The sequence below is a fragment of the Tamandua tetradactyla genome, chromosome 11, assembly GCF_023851605.1.
Source record: "Tamandua tetradactyla isolate mTamTet1 chromosome 11, mTamTet1.pri, whole genome shotgun sequence".
Classification (NCBI taxonomy): Eukaryota; Metazoa; Chordata; class Mammalia; order Pilosa; family Myrmecophagidae; genus Tamandua; species Tamandua tetradactyla.
The window spans coordinates 82,813,887-82,819,886 of record NC_135337.1 but is presented as its reverse complement, the minus strand read 5'-3'; positions in this window follow the sequence as shown (position 1 = coordinate 82,819,886).

The following is a 6,000-nucleotide window of genomic DNA, read 5'->3' as shown; positions in this document are numbered from 1 at the left end:
GGTTTTCAAAGCACTCTTCAACAAGTAGTGCAGGACAGATACCAGAGTTTGTCATGGGCTACTGCATGATCCTTTCAGATTTTTCCTTCTGGCTGCTCCAGAATATAGGACGTGAGAAGCAATAAATTTTTTTTCATCATAATCGACATTTTTTTCTTTTTTGTGAAAAATAACATATATACAAAAAAGCAATAAATGTCAAAACATGGCACCACAATTAGTTGTAGAACAGATCTCAGAGTTTGGTATGGGTTACAATTCCAGATTTTAGACTCTTACTTCTAGCTGCTCTAAGATACTGGAGACTAAAAGAAATATAAATTCAGTGATTCAACAATCACATTCATTTGTTAAATCTTACGTTCTCTGTATAAGTCCACCATCACCTTTGATCTTTCTTTGCATTCTTTACGGTATTTGAGCTATGGCCATTCTAACTTTTTCATGTTAGAAGGGCTGTCAATAATATGGGGTAGGGAGAAGGAATTAGTTGATATTCTGGAGAGGCTGGACCTTCTAGGTTTCAGGACTTATCTGGTCCAGGGACCCATCTGGGGGTTGTAGGTTCCTGGAAAGTTACCCTAGTGCATGGAACCTTTATAGACTCTTATAAATTGCCCTAGATATTCTTTAGGATTGGCTGGAGTGGTTTTGGTTGGGGGTTGACAAGTTATGATAAGTAGAATGTCTAACTGAAGCTTGCATAAGAGTGACCTCCAGAGGAGCCTCTCAACTCTATTTGAACTCTCTCAGCCACTGATACTTTATTAGTCACACTTCTTTTCCCCCTTTTGGTCAGAATGGAATTGTTGATCCCACGGTGCCAGGGCCAGGCTCATCCCTGGGAGTCATCTCCCATGTCGCTAGGGAGACTTTCATCCCTGATGTCATGTTCCATGTAGCAGCGAGGGTAATAATTTCACTTTCAGAGTTGAGCTTAGAGAGAGTGAGGCCACATCTGAGCAACAAAAGAGGTCCTCCAGAAGCAGATGATTCAAATTTGCCAAAAGATGGGAACAAACTGAATTTTCAATACACATGCAGCAAGAGGTGCTTTTATTGCAGAGATACCCCATTTTGGGCCAAGAGGTAGTCCAAGTGTAGGAAATTATCCAAAAACATCTAAATAAGGTATCAGGAATGTTAAATAAGGGCCAACACAACAACAAACAGATTCCCTGGCCAGGGAATATAACGTGTTGGGAACGTAGGAAAAGGAGCCAAGGGTAAATGCGGGCGCTCTGGAAGTTGGAAGGTTGACTCAGCTGTGTGATAGTAAAGAGCAAGGTTTAGATGGTGAGTGGGGGCAGGCAGAGTGCAAGGGACATTTACAATCACGGGGGCAAGGATTCAACACAGGGTGTGACTCAGTTGTGGGGTGTTATAAAGACAAGCACCACATAAGTAAGATGGGCCCGTGGTTAGGCAGTCTCTCAATTCTAGCTGAGGAGTATTCTGACATTTTTTTCCCTTCCTATTTCTCAAGGCAGCATCTGTGTTTGTGAGCTGGATTGAGCATGGGAATGGCTCTGGTTCACCACGGTGACAGGAGCAGCAGTGGGTGACCCTCAGTGGTGGTGTTGGATGGTATCATGGGCTGGGCTGGTACTCTCCGAGCTGAGGTCATCTCAAATGGCAAATTCATGCACTGGGGCATTACCATTGGAGGAGAGGTGGGTGATTGTTGGGGGACAACCCAGGGTGGGGCTGTTCTCCAAAGAAGCTGTATTAGTTAGGGTTCTCTAGAGAAACAGAATCAACAGGGAACACTTGCAAATATAAAATTTATAAAAGTGTCTCACGTGATTGCAGGAACACAGAGTTCAAAATCCACAGGGCAGGCTGTGAAGCCGATGACTCCAATGGAGGGTCTGGATGAACTCCACAGGAGAGGCTCACCAGCTGAAGCAGGAATGGAACCTGTCTCCTCTGAATCCTCCTTAAAAGGCTTCCTGTGATTAGATTAAGAATCACTAATTGCAGAAGACACTCCCCTTTGGCTGATTACAAATGGAATCAGCTGTGGATGCAGCTGACGTGATCATGATCTAATTCTATGAAATGTCCTCATCGCAACAGACAGGCCAGCACTTGCCCAACCAGATAAACAGGTACCACAACTTGACCAAGTTGACACATGTCCCTAACTATGACAGAAGCAATTCAAAAAATGTGGGAAACTTTGGGTGGGCCACAGTGGCTCAGCAGGCAGGAATGCTTGCCTGCGATGCCAGAGCACCCAAGTTCGATTCCCGGTGCCTGCCCATGCAAAAAAAAAAAAAAAAAAAAAAGTGGGAAATTTTGTCATGAGCTTTAAGATACAGTCAATCATCCATGGTCATTATATCTATTAAACAGTTGTCACTACCGAGTGACATAACTTTTAGGGGATGGTTTAGGATGCATTGAGCAAGAGCTTTGCTTGTGTGTTTCTGTGCAGCCTCACACACTTCCCTCCATAGGGAGAATATGTTTTGTTTACCCTTAAATGCTCATCAGGTATTAATTCTTTGTAGACCCTCCTCGCAATCTAATCTCTTGTTTTAGGATATGTATCTCTCAAGACGGGGTAGAAGACAATTAGCCAGGCAGTTTTGACTTGATTATACTCATGAGGCCATTGGTGCAGTATGAAACTCTTCTTTAGGTTATACCTGGCTCAGGAATCATTTATGATTTTTCCTGGTAGGCACATTTGATATATAGGTTGGTTATTTTGGGGTCCTTAGCCACATTTGGTGGCAGGTTGGGAACAGTTGGTTAAGGAGCAACTTCCTCTATCCCGTTCCTGGGTACAATTTTAGGATTGGCTGAGCATTGTTTGAGCACTCCTGGTCCTGCATGGTGAGGCCTTGTGGGGAAGCAACCAGAAAAATACAAACACCCAGAACTAGGGCAACCTCTGACATTGTGCCTGTCAGTAAGGAACACCTTATGGGGCTGGTACCCGTGTCTGGACACCTGGACGTGATGATCTGTCTCCTTTCCTGACAGACTGGATAACGCTTTCTCTCAGGGCTTGCTCATGTTTAATGTTTGTGCCTTGAATGGTGAATAGGCCCTCATAGCAGGGTAAAAGGAGGCAATTTTTTTTATGTGGCTGGCATGCACCATAGTTTTTATCTTTTACTTCTAAAGGTGGTCTAGACTGTTCCACTCCTTGGTTTGGAAACAATAAGTTTTACTTCCTGCTGGCTCCAGCCGTGATGGAAGTGGGTCGATGTAACTAGTATGAAATGAGAAAAGGGTTTATCACCCACTCTCTGTGGAAGATGACCCCATCTATGGAATGCCGATACTTTGACTTGGAACTTAAGTCACAGGACTTAAGAGGTATTTTTGGCCACTGATGCGCCTAGAAGCAATCCCTTTCTATGTACCCACTCCACCAGGGTAGAGAAACATCTTAGGCCTGAAGCGGTATGGGCTCAAACTGCCAGTGGTAAGGAAGCGGGGGTGTTATGGCTAAATGGGTGGTCTCTGAAGGACCTGCCAGATATATGCAAGAATGAATTTTAGGTAGTTTATCAGCAGTGGTGTTGAATAGTGACACTGGTGTGGTGAGGGGTTATATGTGGAAATGGGTGATCCTGCAAGCTGTTTTCAGATGTGGAGTCTCCCACATGGGCCTTCCTTGTATGAGAAAATCACTTTGTTTCCATTGGTTGACTCCCCATGCCAGTTCTTTGGCCACAGCCCATGAATCGGTGAAGATCTGGACCTTGGCTCAGAACATCTTGACGTATTAAGTAGACAACTTCCAGCTCTGCCAACTGTGCAGACCCCAAATAATCTTCTTGGGTAAAAAGGGTGTTTGAGGCCAGGTGATATGCTGTGGCCACCCAGAGAGATGGGATATGTACAGTGTTGGTCTTGTCATCACTTAGATATAGAACTCTCTTTCCGTGTCAGGCAGTTGGTCCGAAGTGTCCTTCTACTTGGCTTGAAGAAGGGGCAGTGGAGTGCCATCACCAGTGTCTCAAGATACATGCAACCTACAGTAAGGCCTAAGAGTTACTTCTGGAGAGCCTCTTTTGTTGCTCAGTTGTGGCCTCTCTCTCTCTAATCCCAACTCTGCAAGTGAAATCACTGCCCCCACCACACCACACCCCCGCTACGTGGGACATGACATCCAGGGGTGAAAGTCTCCATGGCAATGTGGGAGATGATTCCCAGGGATGAGCCAGACCCTGGCACCATAGGATCAACAATGCCATTTTTCCCAAAAGAGGGAAAAGATGTGGAACAAATAAGGTATCAGTGACTGAGAGAGCTCAAATAGAGTTAAGAGGCTACTCTGGAGGTCACCCTTATGCAAGCTTCAGTTAGACCTATCATACTTTGCCAAGCCCCAACCAAAACTATTCCTGCCAGTCCTAAAAAAGCACCTAGGGCATTTTAAAATGTGTACATAAGTTTCAAGCACTAGGGTAACTTTCCAGAAACCTAGGCCCAGCCTCTCCAGAGCAACTAGCTCTGTCCCCCTACCCCATATTATCAACAGCCCCTTCCAACATGGAAAACTTAGAATTGGTACAGCCTTAAATAACCATAATGATTGGGAGAAAGATCAAAGGAGAGGGTAGAGTTATACAGAGAAGATAGGGTTTAAGAAACGAGTATGATTGCTGAATCATTATATGGATATTTTATTTGGTCTTCAGGTCTTGGAGCAGCTGAAAGTAACAACCTAAAATTGTGGAATTGTAACTCAAACCAAACTCTGAAATCTGTTCCACAACTATTTGAGGCATTGTGCTTTAAAAGTTATTGCTTTCTGTATATGTGTTATTTTACACAATTAAAAAAGAGCCAACTGGAAGAGAAGCATATTTTCTTTTTAAATACAATTCTCAATTAAATCAGTATTTAGCCTTTCTGAAGCTGTCTTTTTCACAAACATCTTCTATGACAAGGTAAAAAAATCTTTTTAGTAGTAGGGACAGGGGGCAATGGCGCTCTATTGAAATATGGACAATTCAAATTATTTCATGTAAATAATATCTTGTCTAATATTGTAACAAATGTTAGAGCCTCCTTTGTCTCTTAAGTGTTGTTTGGGCATCCTGTGAGGGCAGGAGGTTTTTGAGGTTCAGCCAAAGTTTGTTTCAGATGTCACCACACACACCAAGAGGGTATTAAAATGTATATTTACTTCATTAAAGTCTGGGGATAAAGAGAGACAATACTCTCAAGGAGTCTGAGATGGCTCAGAGGTAGAAAGGAAGCTGGGCTTGGGTTTTTATTGGGGATGTGAGTAGGGCCCTGCGAGGGTTCCTAGCTCTGAAGTAGGGCGCATACAGAGTTCGCACCAGGTATGCAGTTGTGGGACAAAAGGGAGGAGAGGGGGTGAAGATTAAAAGTTGTCACGTAGAAGGTCATGAAATAGGGTCAGACCCCTCATTACATGAGATCACGAAAGCCCGAGTGCTGACCACCAGGAAAGGTCCTCTTCCCATCTCAGACTGATTGTCTTGCAAGGCAAAAAGATTTTTTATTTCAATCCCATCTCATTTTTTACTATATACTTTGCCTTCTTATAATAGTTTTTGGGTCGCAATGATAATTTTAGTGTGTGCCTATATCTCTCTATATATATGGACTGAAGAAGGCAAACAAGTCTTGAGATCTCAGATACAAAGCTCTGAATCCAACTGTGTACACATCTTCTAGGGTATGAGTTTAAGTTGCCTTTACCTTATCTTTTGAAGCAGAAGTGGCACTTTCCTGGCAACCAGTGTTTATCACCTTAGTTTAACTTACTGTAATTTACTGAAATATTTTGATGATCTTTGAGGTGCATGTTCACCTAAACTGCGAGAAGCGTGTGTGCCCAACAGGTACCAAAGATTTTGTCCCATACTCCATTTACTTTATCTTTTCATCCTCATGATGACTTCATAAAGACATTATTCCCGTTTCTTGGATAAGAACACGGAGGTTCTGAGTGGGCCCCAGAGAAACAAGTCTCACGTGCTGAGATGGCAATAACTCTGGGAA